The following is a 15,334-nucleotide window of genomic DNA, read 5'->3' on the forward strand; positions in this document are numbered from 1 at the left end:
CGGCTCCACTATTTTTAATAATTTAACCATTATGAGTTTTAAGGCGGTTCCTTCGCGAGTGTCTTACCAACTGCCTAACACACTTAACATAATTGTTTCATACACTAATTAACCCTTTAAGGTCCTTAACCAAGGTTTCAAAGTAAGGCGAGGGGTAATGGTTCGGTCGCGAAACGCCGTTACTTAAAACGGTCGTTTCTCCTAAACCGTACATCGGAATCAAACGAACTACATATCAAAACGAAGCTCGTAATATGAAATATCTAAACATGGCAATGGTGAAAACCTAGCAGGGAGTTCTCGGGTCCTAATGTTATGAACAAAAGCAGTCTAAAGTAAATCGGACATTACGACGGCTATGTTTACGCGATTTCCCAAATTTTTACCATTCCAAATCATATCAATCCAACTACCAATCAACAACAACTCAAGATACACATCAATGCTACTGATTTCAGTCATAATAAGCTCAAGGATCTCAATCCAATCATATATTATAACATCTCCAAATTCAACTAAACTACTTAACAATTAAGCTCGAATCATGCTTATCATTCAAATTACTACTCATCCATCCAAACCATCTCCAAACTTCAACATTCAAACTTATTACTAAAGGGTGTGAAGATTTATACCTACCTTGGGAGGTGTTAAGTTGCTAGGAAGCCTTAGGGAGCCTCCTACAAGCTTGATCTTTCCAAAGAAATCAAGAACACAAAGTTAGGCTTTGAAGTTTCTAAAAGTCCGATTTAAAGAACTGTAAAAATGAGGGTCTTACCTTGCTTATTTGGAAGAGACTTGTGAACAATAGTTGTAGTACATCTCAATACCTTTCCAACGAGCTATAGAACACAACTTTTGAGTGAGTATTGAAGGAGATATGGCAGTTTGAAGTTTCTGGGTTTGTTTTAGCCGAGAGCTTTCTTCTTGAAATGGGAAAGTCAACTTCTAATTTTTGTGTTTTATGATATTTGCTTGGTTGCTTCTCCTTTTTGGCCTTGGAAAATGTTTTAGCTTTTTACCATGGTAAATTTTACATGGCCAAAAATCAACCAACAAAACAAAACCCCTTGTCATGCTTATGTCATCTTGCACATGTCATAATGCTTCCACTTGTCCACACCTTGTTGGTTTGATGACATCATCATCCCTAACCTCCTTGATTAACTCCTAATTGCTTGCCTAATGACCGCTGATCTGTTATACGGTTCGCTTAACTTTCGTTTTCGTTTATCGTTTGAGGGATCATACCCGGGATCTTATTACTTAGGTTTCTTTAACCTTTCTCAATACATTATATTCCTTTCATGATCCTCTCTTATAATCCTTGAATTTAAATCCTTTTTATTTGTTACCTTATACTCAATTCTTTCTGTATCTGGTAGATTTTCGGGAAAAATCAAAGTATTCCGAATTGGATTCTGACGATCTTTACATACACTTATATACCATATAGAGTACTAATAAAATCTCAGAATATCCATAACAGAACCCCTACATAGTGTGGCATGAAAAGTTTTCTCATTCAGCAAAAACACTATTCATAAGGGTTTCAAAAATTTCCAAAAATTGGGGTTATTACAAAAACCATGTTCATTAGTTTTAGAGATCAGATTTTAGAAAATGAGAGATTAAAATCTGAAAGTCTTGCTCTTAAAAACAGAAATGACTACTTAGAAAAATAGTTAGTTATATTCCATCAAACTCAGAAAGAAAGAGATGAGGCTTTTTATGTTAAAGATGAACTGCTAAAATTGAATAAATCTCTTAAATCTGAACTGGAAAAGGAAAAGGAGATAATCAAAACTTGGACTAACTCTGGAAGAACAACTCAGAAAATCTTAGAAAATGGAAATTGGAAAGAAGGACTAGGTTACCTAGATGATAAAGAAGAAAAGGAAACTGTGCCATCTAAACCAAACTTTACCAAGAAAGCTGAAAAGCGTAAAGTTAATCCTGTCAAGTTTGTGTCAAATTCTAACAAGTCAAAATCTGAAAAATGAAAACTCTAAAACAGAAGTCAAAGAAAAGTCAACTTCTGAAAAATTCAAACAAGATAAACCAGCTGAAATAAACATAGGTTTAATGACCAAGAAGCAGCTTAAGTATAAGTTGAAAGAGATTAAAAATGTGAACAAGGTAAAGGAAGCTAGGAAAATAGGAATGGGAAGGAAGGTGTGAATAAAAACAACAATTATATGCCTGTTCCTAATGCTCCTAGAAAGAAATGCTATAATTGTGAAAACTCTAACCATCTTGCTTCTTTTTGCAGGAAAAATAAAGATATAAACTCTTTACCTCCTAGATCAGGAGTTAAGAGTCAGCCTATTAGGTTTAAACCACAAATTCCTTGTTTTCATTGTGGTAGTTTATGACATTCTATTTATACTTGTAAGGAATATCATAGTTTGTACTATGAATATTATCAAATAAAACCTTCTTTAAAGAAAGTTAGTGTAATTCCTTCTAGTGTAAATTCTGATGCAAAGTCTGATATAAAGTCTGATAAAAAGCATGTTAGCATAAACTCTGAAACTAAATCCGATGCAAATGCTAACAAACTTAAAAAGGCCAAATGATCCAAGCAAGTCTGGGTCCTTAAAACTAACCGATAATGGTCTTTGTGATTGCAGGGCAACAAGAAAAATATCCTAGTTCTGGACAGTGGATGTTCAGGACATATGACTGGAAATAAAGCCCTGCTATCAGACTTTGTGGAGAAAGCTCACCCAGGAGTTTCTTATGGAGATGGCAACATGGGAAAAACTCTGGGATATGGCAATATCAATCTTGGGAATGTCATAATTGAATCAGTAGCTCTTGTCTCAGGACTTAAACATAATCTGCTAAGTGTGAGTCAAATCTGTGACAGAGGTTATTATGTGGATTTATTTGAAGAAGACTGTGAAGTTGTAAGTAATTCTACAGGAAAAGTGGTTCTGAAAGGTTACAGGCGTGGTAACATATATGAAGCCAGACTTTCAACAAATTCTGATGGTTCTGCAATCTGTATGTTAAGCAGAGCATCAATTGAAGAAAGCTGGAATTGGCACAAGTGACTCTCTTATTTAAATTTCAACAACATAAATGAGCTAGTAAAGAAAGATCTTGTGAGAGGACTGCCAAAATCAGTATTTGCTCCTGATGGTCTTTGTGACTCATGTCAAAAGGAAAAACAAAGAAAATCTTCATTCAAGAGCAAAACTGAATCCTCAATTCTTGAGCTTTATCACTTACTACATGTTGATCTATTTGGTCCAGTCAATGTCATGTCTATTGCAAAGAAGAAATATGTTATGGTTATAATGGATGAGTTCACAAGATACACTTGGGTGTATTTCTTGCACAAGAAGAATGAAACTGCATCTACTCTAACTGATCATGTCAGACAGCTGGACAAGTTAATCAAAGATTCTGTTAAAATCATAAGAAGTGATAATGACACTGAGTTCAAGAATTCAATCATGGAAGAGTTCTGCAAAGAGCATGGAATAAAGCAGGAATTTTCTGCACCTGGAACTCCACAGCAGAATGGAGTTGTAGAAAGAAAGAACATGACTCTTATTGGAGCTGCACGAACTGTGCTTGATGATGCAAAGCTACCAACCTATTTTTGGGCTGAAGCTGTGCAGACTGCTTATTTTACATAGAATGCTACACTCATAAACAAGCATGGAAAAACACCATATGAGATGGTGAAGAAAAAGAAGCCAAATCTGAAATACTTTCATGTATTTGGATGTAAGTGTTTTGTTCTTAAGACTCATCCTGAACAACTGTCAAAATTTGATCTAAAAGCTGATGAAGGAATTTTTGTTGGATATCCACTTTTCACAAAAGCCTTCAGAGTCTATAATTTAAGAACAAGGGTAGTCATGGAATCTATCAATGTATCTTTTGATGATAAAATGATTACTGGACTTGAAGATTTTAATGATCATGATCAGCTGAGATTTAAAAATGAAGATGTAAATTCTGATTCTGTAAATTCTGATGACCTAAATCCTGATCCTGTAAGTTCTGACGGGTTAAACTCTGATGTCATTGAAACTGTGGTAACTGCTCCAAAGGAAAATGCACCTATTCAGGGGGAGCAAGCTGATGATCATACCACATCTGAAGACTCTCAGGAAGCATCAGAACCAGTCACTGGCTCTTCAAGTTCTAATTCATCAAGTTCTGATGAGCCAAATTCTGATAATTCTGGAAACTCTGATTCTTCAATTCCTGAAGGATCCAACTAAAATTATGAAATTTCAGAGAGCATGACTTTAGGGGGAGCATCGGAAAATGCTGATGGAGATAGCATGGATCATGGGGGATGATCCAGTTCTAGAGATCAACTTCCATCTGCAAGGAAGTGGACTAAATCACATACACCTGACTTAATAATTGGAGATCCTGAAGCAGGTGTCAGAACTAGAACAACAACATCAAATGAATGTCTCTATCATTCCTTTCTATCTCAGACTGAACCAAAGAAAGTTGAAGAAGCTCTTCAAGATGCTGATTGGGTGCAAGCAATGCATGAAGAGTTAAATGAATTTGAAAGAAATAAAGTCTGGACCCTAGTGCCAAGACCAAATGACAGATCCATTGTTGGTACAAAATAGGTGTTCAGAAATAAAACTGACAGTGATGGCATAATTACAAGAAACAAAGCAAGGCTGGTTGCTAAAGGTTACTCTCAACAGAAGGGTATTGACTATGATGAAACATTTGCTCCAGTTGCTAGATTGGAAGCCATAAGGATCTTTTTGGCTTATGCTACTCACAAGAAGTTTAAAGTCTCTCAAATGGATGTGAAAAGTGCTTTTCTCAATGGAGAATTGGAAGAAGACGTATATGTTGAACATCCTCCAGGCTTTGTAGATCCAAAATTTCCAAATCATGTCTACAGGCTTGACAAAGCACTTTATGGCCTTAAGCAAGCTCCTAGAGCATGGTATGAGACTCTGACTCAATTCCTTCTGGAAAGTGGATTTCACAGAGGCACAATTGACAAGACTTTATTCTACCTTAACCATGGAAAGAACTTACTTTTGGTACAGATATATGTTGATAATATCATCTTTGGCTTTACAAATACAAAACTTTGTGAAAGATTTTCCAAATTAATGCAGTCAATATATCAAATGAGTATGATGGGAGAACTTAGCTATTTTCTGGGACTTCAAGTCGAGCAAACTGAAGAAGGTACTTTCATAAATCAATCCAAGTACACCAAAAATTTACTCTAGAAATTTGGAATGCAAGACAGTTTAACTGTATCAACTCCCATGGCCACTGCCACCAAGTTAGATAAAGATACTGGAGCATCAGTAGATATTACTAACTACAGAGGTATGATTGGCTCACTTCTATATTTGACTGCAAGTAGACCTGATATCATGTATGCTACCTATCTTTGTGCAAGATTTCAGGCTGATCCAAGAGAACCTCATCTAATAGCAGTTAAAAGAATTTTCAAGTACCTCAAGGGTACAACTAATCTAGGATTGTGGTATCCTAGGGAATCAGATTTTAAGCTAATAGGTTACTCAGATACAGATTTTGCAGGATGCAAAATAGACAGGAAAAGCACTACTGGAAGCTGCCAATTTCTTGGCAGATTGGTTTCTTGGTTTAGCAAGAAATAGAAATCAATTTCCACATCAACTGTAGAAGCAGAATATATTGCTGCAGGAAGCTGTTGTGCACAGATTATTTGGATGAAGAATCAACTACTGGACTATGGGTTAGAATTTTTTAAAATACCTATTTACTGTGATAATCAAAGTGCTATTGCTATGACAGGAAATCCAGTTTAAAACTCAATGACAAAGCACATCAGCATTAGGTATCATTTCATAAGGGAACATGTGATGGAAGGTATAGTTGAATTGTATTTTGTCCCAACAAATCAACAACTAGCAGATATCTTCACAAAACCACTATGTGAAGTTACTTTTACAAGACTGGTAAATGAACTTGGAATGGTTTCAGGTTCTTTCTCAAAATCTATTTAGTTTTTGTTCTCATGCATCAGACTTTATGATCATTATTTACAGATTATCTTATCTCCATGTAATCTGTGCTTAAATTGTAACAAATTAAATACTGATTGTAATCAGATGTGATTCTATAAACTCTAAAAGTGTTTTGAATGTTCTGTGACTATTCACTCCAATGAGGATTATTTGTTAGATGCTGACTTAGTAGTATTTAACAGACTGTATATCCCATGTTTGAATTAGTTATTTACGTGGAAATCCATAACACAAGCAACTTCTGATTTTGATCTTAGTCAAATTTACTTTGTGTATTTTATTACTAAGTCACAAACTAGATTATTGCTTCTTATCTGTCAAATTCTAATATTAGTAAATCTTAAGGATGAACTACATGCTTGATAAGCCTCACTTATCTGAAGAAAATAAAAGAAAAGAAAAATTGAAATCAGGTACTCCTTTGAGATCTAGAGTAAATATGTGAAAGGGAAGATCCAAGTGCATTGCTGGTATTAAGTTATATGCTTTAGAAAAGTAAATAAATTTTTCTTGGTGATTTTTCACAATCTTTGATTACTGGAGAAATACTCTGATAACAACATAAATTCTGATGGCAGTTGTAACTCATTTACACTGAGAAGCCACTGTCTAAAGAATTTCATAAAATGCATAAAATGAGCACAAACAGTGAGGTGGACTCTTGCATAACTTTATTCTATAGTAGACTTCACAATTAAAGACAGATTTTAAGCATTTTTCTTAGTTATGCGTTATTTCTAAGATATGCTGAAGTTTATCAGACTTTAATCTTTATCTGATCATTTGCACATGCACACACTATCACTCCATATGAATGATGAAAATTATTGTGGTGATTAAGTTATTTCTGACAAACAGTTAAGTATCATTTGCATAGATTCTGAGGACAAGTTCTGATGATTAAACTCTGAAGAAACCAGTCAGTATTTGTGTGAAGAATCACAGAAACAGTCATCCACTTTTTAAGCACATAAGCCATTTTCTGATGACCATTAACTTCTGATAATTGTCAAGTTCTGATACAAATCCTGATGGAAACTCTATGCTTATGTGGCATTATTTATTTACTTGACTTATTTTTAGTTTTTACTGTAAAGGTCATTTTTATCAGAATATAATTAAGTGAGATAAAAACAGTAATAATCATTTGGTTTATGGGTTGCGTGTTTATTTTGAAAACAACATGTGAGCAATAATTACTGCACATTTCCCGTGCCCACTAACCACTATTTTGACTATTTACTGCGTGACAGGTGTCAAATGTCTGTTTTACTTCCAAAAAGAGGCGTTGAGTGGAAAGAGTATATATATTAGAGTTAAAAGATTTCACAATCTTTTACCTACTTTTACTTTATCTATTATCTCTCTCTCTCTCTCTCTCTCTCTCTCTCTCTCTCTCTCTCTCTATTTTCTGACGGACTCTCTTACAGGCATTTTATCAAACACCTTTCGTACACACAACTTTTCACTTAATTTCTTACATAAATGGCACCCAAGGACATCATCTTTAATGGATCCAAGTTCGTCCCCAATAACTACATGGCTATTCGCAGCAAAGATGATGCTCCATCAGATCTTCATTTTATTCAAGATTTTCTGGCTGACAGTGAGATTGGGTATGCTTTGACCCAACCACAATTACTCTCAGGAACACATATACTAGAGTTTTGAAGGACTGGTGTTTATGATGATGGTGGTGAAAATGGGTCCCCAAGCATTATTTTTACAACAGGGGAAGATGAGCAATTGGTTATCTTGTCTACAGTACGACAAACATTGCATCGGCCAGAAAACTGTTCTTACAGTTCACAAGTTGGGGAGTCAGTTCTTCAAAATATGATGGCAAATCTAGGCTATGAGAAATCTTTGTCCAAGCTGGGACAATTGAAGAGGCCCTACATAAGGAGGGAGTGGAGCTTCTTTTTTCGACTACATTACCAAGGCCTTTGCCAACAAATGCTCCAACTTTGATGCTATCCCAATAATGTGTCGGCAAATTGAATATGCCCTTCTTGATCGAACTCATTTTGATTATGCTACTGCAATTTTGGGTTTTATAGGTGATAGGATGAAATGAGATAGTAATATAGTTTATTTTGCTAGATTCTGTCAGTTTATATATAATTTATGTTGTTCTGATGCACCTCAAAATTTTAGTGAGACAATTGAACCCTTTAAACTTCACAAAAGGGCTTTAACAGACTTATTATCTGCTGATAATAAGAAAAATATACTAAGACCCCTCCAAATTCCTCAATCTGTCAAACAATTCTTAGTAAACTCAGATCCTCACTAACACAACTATATATCCTGATGTTGCACCTATACAACCTACCACTTCACAACCTCCACCAACACAGCCTTCCAACTCTCAACCACAGCCCACCATCAGAACCTATTTCAAACCAGCACAATCCTCTCAACAACCATCAGCACCTACAATCAGAACCTCACCTTTCAAATCCAAAACCTCTGGTACTTCTCAAAAGGTGCCAGTTGTAAAATCTGACACATCCTCTAAGCCTACAACCAAAAGAACTAAATCTGTTCCTAAATCTCCACTAAGGAGAAGAAGGATGATTTTTAGAGATGAATTAAATGAATATGAACAGGTCTAGGTTCCTGCATCAGAACCTATGACAATAGAAGCTGAAGAGTCAACTTTTCAGAAGGAGAATGAAGCTGAGGGTTCAGGAAGTTTGAAAAGGAAAAGATCTGTAAATTCTGATACAAATCATATTTCTCCACCATCCAGAAGATCAAAGAAGACAAGAGCAGGTGTGCATATGGCACAAATTCAATTTGAAGATGCTGAAGAAGCTGTGGAAGGGGGTCAGAAATCTCTGATCTCACAAGAACCTACAGTAATTGAAGCCCTTCCAGCACCTGGAGAAATTCTGATTCAGGAATTTGAAATTCCTGAAGTTCACAGATCAGAACCTGTGATTTTTCCACCTCACTCTTCAATCCAAGCTACAATTGAAGATTTAGGATTAAGTCCTGAAATTGATATTCTCAGGTTGCATATACCAACTATCTTGTATCTGGAAGCACCACAAGGACAAGTGACAACTCCACCTGTTTCTCCATTAAATGCTGAAATACCAACTACTCCAATTCTGGATGTGGAAACAGATGAAGTTGTACCAGAATCTCCTACAACCACACACTCTTGTGTTGTCAGAAGATGATGAGCTTCTAGCAAGTTCTGGAGAGTCAGCTCCAGTAAACACTCCAGCTCAAATTCTTGGAAAGGAGGCACTGCTTAAAACGTTTGTTGAAGAAGATGCTCTTGTTCCATGGGAAGAAACTCACAGAGGAGTTGAATGGACCAAGAAGTGGAATGAATCTGACTTCATTCCCAGCTCAAAAGTTCTGTCAGATCATATTGCAAAAGCTGATGAGTTGTTGACAAATTCTGACTTCAAAGCTCAACTTAAAGTCACAGCTCTCAGTACTAAAAGTCTTCAAGGTCTACACTCACAGACTGATGAAAAGGTTGATAAACTTCTGGAAAAAGCTGATAAGCTAGACATGGAGATCAAACTAGACAAGAAGAGGTTTATTAGACCTATTCAAAAGAAAGTTGAAGCTATTGAGCAAGCTCAAGAAGAGCAGCAGGCCCAACTGGATGAGGTCCTACAAAATCAAGCTGCTCAACAGACTCGACTGAATGAAATCCAATCTTTAGTGGAACTTCTTCTCTCTCTCTACTCCTATCAGATGATGCCAAAAAGGGGGAGAAGGTAGTTAAGACCAAATGCTCAACTATTCAAGTACTGAAGAAGAATGATGATAAAGGAGATGACCAGGGAAACCCTAGCAAGGGCAAAGGTCAAGGTTAAGGGCAAAGGTCAAGGTCAAGGGCAAAGCAGTAAAGTTTCTTCACAGAAACTAATTTCTGATTTTAAGAAATCTTCTACACAGAAGAATACAAGTTCTGAAGCTGTGAATGCTCAAGTTCTGAAAGCAAGTTCTGATATTCTGATTCAGTATGGAAGTCAAGACTCTCAGAAGTTTTTACAAACTCTAAAGCTTAAGGGAAGGGAGACTACTGTCTACTATAAAGATCCCAAGATTCAGACAGTTGATGAAGAGATTGTTAAAAGATTATTTCTCAAGGATAATCCTGGAATGGATTTAGAGACTCTAAAGGAGGAAGAAGCTAGATTTGCAGCTGAGAAGACAAATCCTAAGTCTAAAGCTTCTAATGCAATGAAACCTCTAAGGCCTAAGGTAAAAGGAATTGTGATCAAGGAAAGGTAAACTTTTGAGGCTTCAAAGCCCAAGACAAGATCACAAGTTGAAATTGATCCCAAGGCAAAAGGGAAAGGAAAGATTGATGAACCAACAAAGAAAGAGGAGATGAAGATTACTCAAATCCTGATGAAACCTGTGTGCAAAATGGTTCAGGTTTTTGATGATACAGCTGCAGAAGATGAAACTGTTGAAAATCTGAAGAGAAAGAAGATAACAGAAGAATCTAAGACAACCTCTGACATAGCTCAAGTTGTTCAGAGTGAAGAACAGCAAGCTACAGAAGAATCTGTAAATCCTGAACAAGTCATCAAGACATCAACTTCTGACAGAGCTCAAGTTAATTTAGGCAAGATGACAGTTACTAATAAGAAGAAACTCCTATGGAAAAATATTAAACCATCAGATCCTAAGAAAAGTCAACTGTTATCTAATTTTATGACTGTTGGATTGAAAGCCAGAGAAGCAAGAGACAGAGCTGGATTAGGTTCTAAAGAAGCCAAGATCAAAACAGGAGTTGAAGTAATTACCAGAGATCCATTCTTATTAACTGAAAAACCTCTTGAGGAAGTTACACAGAAACACCTTGACAAGGTTATATCTGTTCAAGTGGTACTGGATGCTCATGATAAAAGTAATGTCAAAGAAAAGCTGATTCTATTTCTTGAAGATGGAAGAACATACAGAATGTCAGAATCAGATGTGCTGAACAAATCTCTGAAATAACTTCAATTCTTTCATTATCTTTTGGAGATAAAGTCTGAGATTACCAGAAGATGGTCAAATTTCATCATGAAGACTATAAGGGATAAAGCCAGAATCTCTAGATCAAGGGTTGCAGAATTTGTTCCAAAGATAGTTGAAGATGATGGAAGTGAAATTCCAATGAAGAAGAATTCTGCTAAACTTAAAGTTATTCTGAAAGAGAAATGTCTGTGCTATAATGAAGACTCATCTCATCCAAGAGTAATCAGACTTGGTGATGGATTTGAAAGAAATCACATCTCAGCACTTAGGACTGTAATCTACCAAATTGGAAGTCAAGATGAAGAAATGAAGCAAGTCAAGGCTACATTAGCTCAAGTCCTGAGAAATGCAGAAGAGAAGATGATATCAAACTTTGTCAAGAATCACTTTGGATTCAGATTGACTCAGTAAAATTGGTAAAAGCTGCAAGGACTGTAAGTTGTAGTTAGTTGTTTAAATAAACTCTCATTGTATTTGTACTTAAATGTTTTTGACATTATCAAATCTATTAACTTGTATATTTTTTATAATTTACAATTTGGGGGAGATTTTTAGATATATTTGAGATGTCATGTCTAATCTGATTTGTGTTTAGTTTCAGAACTTAATATCAGGACTTATCAGTACTTACTGGAAATCAGGACTTACTGAAGTCAGAACTTATATCAGAACTTAAGGCCCTCAGGATTTATATCAGGACTTAAGTGCGGGTACTTCAGATAAGGAATGCGGCTGATTTACAGGAGAAGATCTGGACTAAAACAAAAGAAGATATGCATGAAGAGTTGGACAGCTAGAAGACTTGTAGAAGATAATATTTGATTGATATATTTTAGGAGACATAATTATATTCCATATCAATTAGAAGATATCTTGTAACTGTGTACTATATAGACACAGCTTAGGGTTTACATTATATGTGTTATCATTCACGAGAACATTATTCATTATAACCTAGCAGCTCTTAGTGATATTGTTCATCACTGAGAGAATAGTTTAACCTACTTTGTAACAGAGCTTATTATATTGAATAAATTTGATTACTGTTACATACTTGTATTCTAAATCTATTTGATTGTATAAATACTATATTCAACCCCCTTCTATAGTGTTGTGTGACCTAACAGCTTATCCTCAGTCACTTATACTAGTATAAATAGTGTAAAAATCTTTCTTAAAGTACAATTATGGTTACAGTATTTGATGCTTTATTAGAAGTAACCATTTGTGGTCAAGTTATAATAATTTTTATACTTACTTGCAAATTCCTAAATACTTTGATATATATGCAATACTCAATGGATCAAAGTATATGGAACTTAGAATAATTTTCTAAGAATGCAAAAAAGATAATGTTGGTTAATGTTGCTTTATTTATCGAACCAATATTGTCCGAGATATTATAGTTGTTAGGAGTTAACAATTGTATAGAATATGAAATTGAATGCTAATATCTATTTAATATATAATTGGTATTTAATTCATTGATATCTAATTTTAATATATTTAAATTATGATGTTAGATGATTTCATGTCAAATCAGTTTCATGATTTAAATTATATTAAAATAAGGTGCAACATAATTATTGGTATCTAAAGTACTTGACAAGTATCAGTCAATGATATATTGTTAATATTTTTGCAGATAATTGTGAGATTTTAAGTTCTAGTGAATTTATATGAGTTGCTATATCTGAAAGATTCACTATAATTTGAAATTAGAAGCATAGTCATTCTTATTAAGATTATTTATCAATAAACAATATTGTTGGTAATAGTTTTATAAAGATAGATTATGGAGCTTTTGACATGAATGAGAATTGCTTAGACTTTACCGTAAGTGATCAATGCTTTTAAAAAAACTCATTCATATTGAAAGACAAATCTTTCTTTCTCTTCTTAATACTGCTAGGTCATGAGTCTGTGTCTTTTTCATAAATAAAAGACATGATTATTAATCTTTTTATGCATAAAAACAGACTTGTGCACTCAAACAGTTTTAAGAGAAAAATCAAACTTCTTTCTACAGTGGTGGTTGCTTATTTCATTAAAATCTTTTGAAATCACTACTGTACATCATTTATCTTAATAGATCAAATACATAGTTTTCATTCATTATTGATCTTAAATGCATTTTAGCTCTATATTGCCATATGTTCTATGATACAGGTTCATCCTCAAATGGCCTTCTTTCGTTGATAGTCATGAGATTGAAAACCCACAACTTCTATCTCAGACTGTAAAGATAAACACAGAAACAAAACCAACCAACACTCTCTTACCCCTAAACTGAAGTATGAATGAGCGTGAGGGAGATAGTGCCTTAGTGCACCACATAAGGAAGATTCTGAAGTCAACCCAGCAGCTATGTCTCCTACAAAGATGAGTAGTATTTAAATCGAGGCAACTGCTAGCCCTCATTCATCTTCTTAAAAAGATGTAATGGCTGAAAAAGCATAAAAACAGTTACTAGATTCATCCTCTCAACATGGCGCGTCTATTGAAATTCGCCTGTCGGCCAGGGTATCTGATGTAGTGTCACCACCTCGAACATAAACAATTTTTTGATGCACAAGGAGATGTTACACACACAAAGGATGAGTTGACGAAAACAAGAGTTTCGACCATTTTACGGTCAGATTCGATTGTTCAAGGTTCTTTAATGGACCAATTGCCTTTACAGGTGTTAGGAGATGATACTGATCCAATAGCCATATGTCAGTGGTTAGTGTCTACCTCCCAGGCTTAAATCCCCTAGATGCATCTGCGGATAGTGGATCTGACATAAGTGCAGATTGACAACTTATTGACAATGATTCAGATTTACCTGATGAGTCAAAAGGAAATGTCTTCACTAACATTTGAAGGGAACTTTGATCTTTATGCTAAATTCTTTGGATCATTGTTTACCTTCCCAGAGTTCAAAAGTGTAACCCTAAAAGGGAAACTAGCAACTTGTAGATTATGACTCAGATTCATCTACCGAGGATGGGGATTTGCGAACTCCCATTGCACCACCTGTGACCTCCTTAAGGATGGCTAAGGTGATTTTCCTTGCATGTACATATGGATTTTGGAGCTATGAGAGGAGTGATACACTTGTGAGAATGAGTGTAAACATGAGTGGAGAGAAGAGTGAAACACTTGTAAGGTTCACGAAATTAAATCACACACTCACAGTGAAGAAGAAAGAGGAATACCATATCCCATTCCCTATCCCTAAACATGGTTCTTGATACTTCGGGTCTCGAATCTATTTATGATTTGAACCTAACTCTTAGGTAACTAATTTAATAACTCAAATTTTTGAGACCTTATAAAACATTTAATGAATAGTAACCCTGACGGACGGGAAAAACTTTTGAGCCCACACTATGTAGTGCATGAGAAAATGAGTTTCAGAGTTGATATTATGATTATACGTACCAAATGCGTGTATATCAACGCTATTAGTTTTTGAAGAAAATGAACTTTGAAAAACGACCATATTTACGACTCATCAAGGATTACGGGAATCATAATATAATTACAAGATTAAAACCCTACAGATTTATATCCAAGTATGATAATTCAAAACATAAGGAATAAATACGAAAGGAATTATGTCACGAACCATTTACGAGGAAGTATTACAAAAACGTTTAAGCGACCAAGCGAACGCGTAAATGATTAAATAAACGTAACGCACTAACTAACCATGGTAAGAAAGTAACCATGGTTACTTTATCAAATAGTGATCTAGATATAGGATGATCAACCAAGGCTAATGAAATAGTGAGCTAAGGAAGCTAAAACAAGTAGCTTAGCTTGTAAACTAGGAAGCTACTTAGATTTGTCCATGGATTTGGAAACAAGAATAAACCTAGGATTCTAAACTAGAGAATATCAAATCAATATAAGATATCACCAACATAATTTCCTAGAAGCAACCAAGAAAGCAAGCATAAAAACACTTCTTCTCTCCCCATTTCTTCCATTCGGCTTCTTCTTCTTCATCAAGGAATTCAAAATCAAATCTCCAAGTTCTAGCCATGGATAAATCCTCCCATTAATTTTGAAGCTTCCTAACAACCAAACTAAGGTAAGATAATTCTTTGATCTCTTTTTATCAATGTTTGATGGGTGAAATAAAATCAAGAAAGTTGAGAATGAATAGTATGAATAGTAACTCTTCTTTGGTTTCTTGATTTCAATGGTGGTTTTAGGTTCCAAAAACCATACCAAGAACTTCCAAGACTCCAACATACTCAAGAACACATCTCAAGCTTTCAAGAAAGGTAAAACTCTTTGACCCAACTCTA

This window comes from Apium graveolens, chromosome 5 (assembly GCF_009905375.1).
Source record: "Apium graveolens cultivar Ventura chromosome 5, ASM990537v1, whole genome shotgun sequence".
NCBI classification, from domain to species: Eukaryota; Viridiplantae; Streptophyta; class Magnoliopsida; order Apiales; family Apiaceae; genus Apium; species Apium graveolens.